Raw genomic sequence first — 6,000 nt, 5'->3', positions numbered from 1 at the left:
TGCCTTTGGTGTAACAGCCAGCCTATTTTTCACCTCCAAACCCAAGTTCATAAATTTTTGTGTATTCTCTCAGTATAATATAGTTTTGGGCCACATGGCTGTGCATATAATACCTCACTTTTGTCCCCACTGTTAACCTGTGATGTTGGTTGATTGATGTATCCACTTTGTAGATGAGAAGGAAGAACAAAGGGTTGTGTGACTTGTCTAGAGTCTTGCTGCTAAGGGGCAACTCTGAGATTATGGACACCTCCCCCACCCCATCCTTTCCATAGCTTAAGAGCTATCTCAGAGCAGAGCACAGGGGCTTTCAATTTCTTAGGAATTTTACAGATTATATTTTATACATGCTATGATGGCAAAAATCTATTTAATGTAAATTTGTAGCAGTTGAGTACTTAAAATTACATGATGGTTGATCATGAGTCTCTTTAAAGATAAATGTTTTAGAAGTCTAAAAAGTGGGTCAGTGAGATGCCTCAGTGGGTAAAGATGTCTGCTACCAAGCCTGAAACCACAGGGTGAAAGAAAACAGATTCACACAGATTGTCCTTTGACCTCCACATTCATGTCATGGCATGTACACATGTATGCACACACACACAAATTTAAAAAGTAATACAATTCTAAAAGTGAAAAGTTGCCTGGCATTGGTGGCGCACGCCTTTAATCCCAGCACTCGGGAGTCAGAGGCAGGTGGATCTCTGTGAGTTTGAGGCCAGCCTGGTCTACAGAGTGAGCTCCAGGACAGCCTCCAAAGCAATATAGAGAAACCATGTCTCGAAAAACCAAAACCAAAAAAAAAAAAAAAAAAAAAAAAAGTGAAGAGTTGCACTCTTCTACGGGGTACTTTATAGGTTAGGACAGACAGCTACCCAGACTTGAGGGCTGCAGTTTGGATCTTCAGCACCCATGTGTATGCTTGTGGGCATTGCAGCCTGGCTGTAAACCTAGCTCCTGGGAGGAAGATATGAGACTCCCAAAGGAAGCTTCCTACCTGGAGACTAGTTTAATCAGTGAGGAATTGCTGTCAGTATATGGCTGACTTCGTAGTTGGTCCATAATGATATGGATAATCTAAGAGGTCTTTTTGAAAAAAGGGTACCACATGCTACAAATTCTGTAGTTGGGGAGGATTTGTTCAATAGAAAAAAGAATCTGCCAGAGATTCCCTGGGAACAACATGACCATCAGTGCTTACCACTGGTCTGCATCACTTCTGTCAATCACAGAACGTAGAAATGCAACATTTGTGTCTTAAGGATTGTCTTGGAGCCAGCCCTAATTGCTGGGGTTGTGACTCACCCTATTGGGGAAATATATTCTTTTTTCTCCCCACTTCCTGAGATTCACCAGCATAGAATCCAGGACAGTTTAGGAACAAATAGACCATTTCCGCAGTGAATCAGCATATTAATTTCAGCTGTTTTCCCCAATAGTCTGCGTACATCCAATTCCAGCAACAGACAGTTTGCCATAAATGTAACTCATAAGACACTATGGCGAGTGTTGTTATATATTATATCATCCTTTCTGAAGGGGGTAACAGTGAACTGTTCCCCATTACATGGCGGAAAGGAACTTCTCAAATAAGAGATACACGTGGTGCTACAATTGCACAGCCTTTAGAGAGATACCAGACAAGTCTCATTTTCCTGTATGTAGCATCCCTCTGGATGTTTGGAGTTGGTTACTGTATTGTGAGGTTGAAACAGCCTTACATCATTTATCTCTATTTTTTCCAGAAATATTTAGTTGGAGTCTAAAAAAAAATAGTTCTGTGTCACAGGACTGGTCTGAAGACAGAATGAGATCATGTAGGGGAGGAATGAGCTTATCACAAAATGCAGGAAGAGCACAACAAATGGTTTATTTGTTATATTTATCTGCACAAGCAAAACGACCGGAGGAGTGCACTTTCATTTACTGAACTGCTCTGCGCCACAGCACACCCTGCTGGTACAACTGTGCCAAACATCCTCCACCCACTGCCTCTGGCCTTATCTCCTTTTGCTGCCCAACTGCAACACTGTTTGCAATAACAAAACAACAGGGACACCAACAAGGAATGACCTCCTAAATCTAATGTTCAATGAAAAAAGATGCAAATGGGTGGCAGACTGTCATTTGTAAACTACAACTGCTGCAGATTCACTGACCCTACCACTCCAGGGATGACAAAGACATCATCAACTACTACAAAAGACAGACTGTTCACTAACCGGCACAAAAATTAGAATTTTATACTTGAGAGCTTACTTCTTCCGGCATGAATTTGTCTATCAATTCTGGGAACAGACAAAAATGAAAAATATGGGTGGAATAAGTAGGGTAAGGCTTTTGGTGACACCCACCATGATTTCCTGATTGCATAATGCATTCTAATTTCATAGGTTTGTTAAGATGTACAAGGTTTTGCTGGGCTTTGGTGGCTCATGCCTTTAATCCCAGCACTCGGGAGGCAGAGGCAGGCGGATCTCTGTGAATTCGAGACCAGCCTGGTCTACAAGAACTAGTTCCAGGATAGCCTCCAAAGCCACAGAGAAACCTTGTCTTGGAAAAAAAAGTTGTATCTTAGGGTGGACAGTGGGTATTGGTTTGTATTTAGAAGTCTGGAAGGATAACTAAGTCTTGTGGCAAATAGGGAAAGAGTATCTCAAATAGGAGATCAAATATATATGTATTTAAACTTTATGAATATGTTACCTGATTTTTTAAAAAACAGCAGGGTGCTGGTGGCACATGCCTTCAACCCCATCATTCTGGAGGCAGAGGCAGATGGATCTCTGAGTTAAAGGCCAACCTGGTCCAAAGAGTTCTAGGACAGCCAGGGCTACACAAAGAAATCCTGTCCTAAAAAACCAAAACAACCAACCAACAAAACAACAAAGAACAAGGTCTAGAGAGATGGTTCAGTTACACTCTTCATTTCCCAGCAGCCACATGGTGACTCACAACTGTCTGTAACTCCATTTCCAGAGGATTCAATACCCTTTCCTGGCCTCTATAGGCACTGTACACACATGGCACACAGACATATACACAGACAAAGCACCTATAGACAGTAAATAAAATAACATCTTTAAAAAAGGATGCACACATCCATCAATGAAAAGAGAAAAAATCCAATATTCTAGATCATAGTCAAGAGCATACTTCATTTAGAGGCACAGGTTCGCTCTGTCAGGGCCCTGGTCACAGGAGAGGCGAGAGGCAGGAAGAGCCTACTGGCTCCCAGTAGGCCAGGTGCTCTGAAGCCCTCTCCAGAGACACATGGCTCTTTGGGTCCTGGTACAGTGCTGGGAACACATGCCTGTAGCCCTTGGAGAAGGCCAAATAAATCCCTGGCTGGCTGACTGCTTCTCCCTCATTCCTCAATCCAAGGCCAGTCTTCCGCAGAGGCCTCTCAGTCCCTACAGAGTAGTTCCCTGGGGCCCAGAGAGGCTCCCTAGACACCTGGGGTCCAGACCTTTCTAGGCACCCAGTTCTCCCTGCAGCCTCACTCTCACTAGCTCTGTGTGAGGCAGAGGCCTAGTACTGATATCACCTCCAAGTTCTCCAGCTGTCTCTTAAGAGATCTTACTTCTTGGCAGAGGGGAAGAAAGTTTGTTCCCCTTCCTTTGGAAACTTAATGCCTTTCAGCAACTTTGTTTAAAGAAAATTCAACAACTTAATCTTTTGTGGTCATGCTGTGGGATGGGAAAATCACATGACTCTTGATCTCTGCAAGCCCTGTGTGTAGACAGCATCTTGCCCGTGACTGTAGGGAGGCTGGAGCACCTAATGTCTCAGGAAGTTTCATCATAGTTTACTATCACAGGGGACATCACACTAAGCACCCACTGTAGTCTGCTCAGCTGGAACTTTCCTTGAGGCATGAAGGTTTGCTCAGGGCAGAGAGGGCACAAGAATGAATGTGTATAATTCTTGGTTCAAGTCTTAGCTGTTACTACAGATGTGTCCTTGAAAAGCTTTCCCCTCTCTGACTCAGTTCATCTACCCAGCAGATCCTTGGTATTCAAGGCTCTGTTCCCCCTGAGTAAATGTAATCAAAGCACTTGCCTCCTAAATACTGAATTAAAGAGATCATGCCTGTCCAAGTGTTCAAGGGGCCTCACTCTAGTAAGGACATAATACACGGCAGCTGTACTTAATAGGAAGCATTTCCTAGAGGCAAACACTTCACAGGTATATTTGGTCCCCACAGTGTGGGATGAGGGGGTTACTGTTTCTCTAATGGATGAGAACCGAAGACCCAGAGAAGCTTAGGTGACTGCTTTAAGGTCATCCTTAGCAGAAGGTGGAACCTAAGCTCAAGGCCAGATCTGCCTGTCCACATTTCCTGCCCACTAGATCTGGCTCTCGAGGAAAGAGGTAGTCCCTTTCCGTCGTTGGTCCCCCTCCTACTTTTTGCTGTTGTTGTTTTTTAAGACAGGGTCTCTTTTCATAGCCTTTGCTGTCCTGGAACTCACTATGTAGACCAGACTGGCCTCAAACTTAGAAGAGATCCGCCTGTCTCTGCCTCAGAGTTTCGGGATTAAAGGGAAGTACCACCATGCCTGGTGGTTTGGCTCTTTCAAAGAACCAATCCCAACTCACGTGCTCTCTTGGGCTGACTCCTCCACTGCCTACACACCCTTGTCACCCCTACCACCTCTGTCCTTGGATCTTGAGGTCAAGGGCATGGCTTTGCAGTGTAGCAGTGAGTGATTAAAATGTAATTCTGCCCATTTTTTTCCATTGGTGTCATCTTCCATAAAAGGGTCACCATGGCTGGTACCCCTGAGTGTTGACAAACTAAATGAGGTAAAGTACAAAGTTAGTGCTCAAATAATGGCAGCAGTTGGCATTATTGGTGGTAGCTAAAGTCCTAATTTTGGCATCAACCCCAGGTTCTCGGTAGGTAGTGCCTGGCAGGCCAGGTGCAGGAGCGTTCTCTTCACAGCATGCCCCACCTCCTAAGCACATCTGGTTTTAGTCTGCATTTTTTACCATCTGCACAGGAAGACATTAAAGTGATCAATGTCCTGCAAAAGGCTACATTTCTGGCTGAGAGCCTACTGGGGAGATTGGGGCAAGGGAAGGAATTGCAGTTACCAAGTAGCCATTAGGACACTTGCATCCTTCAGATGACAATCTCAACTCCATTTCAATTTCACCTGCCCTACTAGAGCAGTCAAGGTGTGGGTGAAGAACACAGAACACCCTGCCCTGGTAGAGGTTAGAATCTAGTGAGGGCCAAAGTAAACAACACACAAATGAGAAAATATGCTGTACCAGGCAGGAAGCAAAAACCAAGGCAAAGGATGACAGGGTGGTGGGCAGGGGCCGATCTTGCAAAGTCCCTTAGCTTCCACACAGACAAAAGCACCTGAGGGCATTAGAGGGAGGCTGCAACACACAGTTAACGTGGTCAAAGAAGCTCTCTGCTGGGTGTGACAGAACTGCTGGTCAAGGGCAGTCAGGGGAGGCACAGGATTACTGCAGCCTGCATGTGAGGGATGGTGGAGGCTGGTCAGGGAGCGAAAGGGGGAGGGATATGTGGCATGGAGGCTAAAGCTGCGGAGACTGATTATATACAGGAGCAGGGTAGATGCTTTAGCCATTTGCTTTCTACCCTGCTTCTGAGGCTTGACCTGAGGAGTGTGGTCTGGACAGAGATGGGAGGCCAGCGTGAGACCCTAGGACAGAGCTACACCCATTCGCAAGAAGGAAGGCATTTTATTTGGGCCTAAGAAGGGATCTCAAGACAGCAGCTGTCTTGAATCTGGTGGTCAGGACAGAGAGGGCAACAGGGAGCCTGTATGTCTGCACCAGCTGCTTCTCATGAATTCCAAGTCACTGAAGGGTCTGGCAGGGGAAGGGCATCTCTTTCGGGTCGGTGGCAGGATAGCTAATGATGCTCTGCAAGTAACTGTGGAGGTATTATCTAAAGCCAAGAATGTGCCCAGTCCCTGCCCACATGCCTCCTTCCTTTCACAATCATCTAAGGAAGCAACC

This window comes from Mesocricetus auratus, unplaced genomic scaffold (assembly GCF_017639785.1).
Source record: "Mesocricetus auratus isolate SY011 unplaced genomic scaffold, BCM_Maur_2.0 Super-Scaffold_100004, whole genome shotgun sequence".
Lineage (NCBI taxonomy): Eukaryota > Metazoa > Chordata > Mammalia > Rodentia > Cricetidae > Mesocricetus > Mesocricetus auratus.
Note: the sequence above shows the minus strand (reverse complement) of the source record.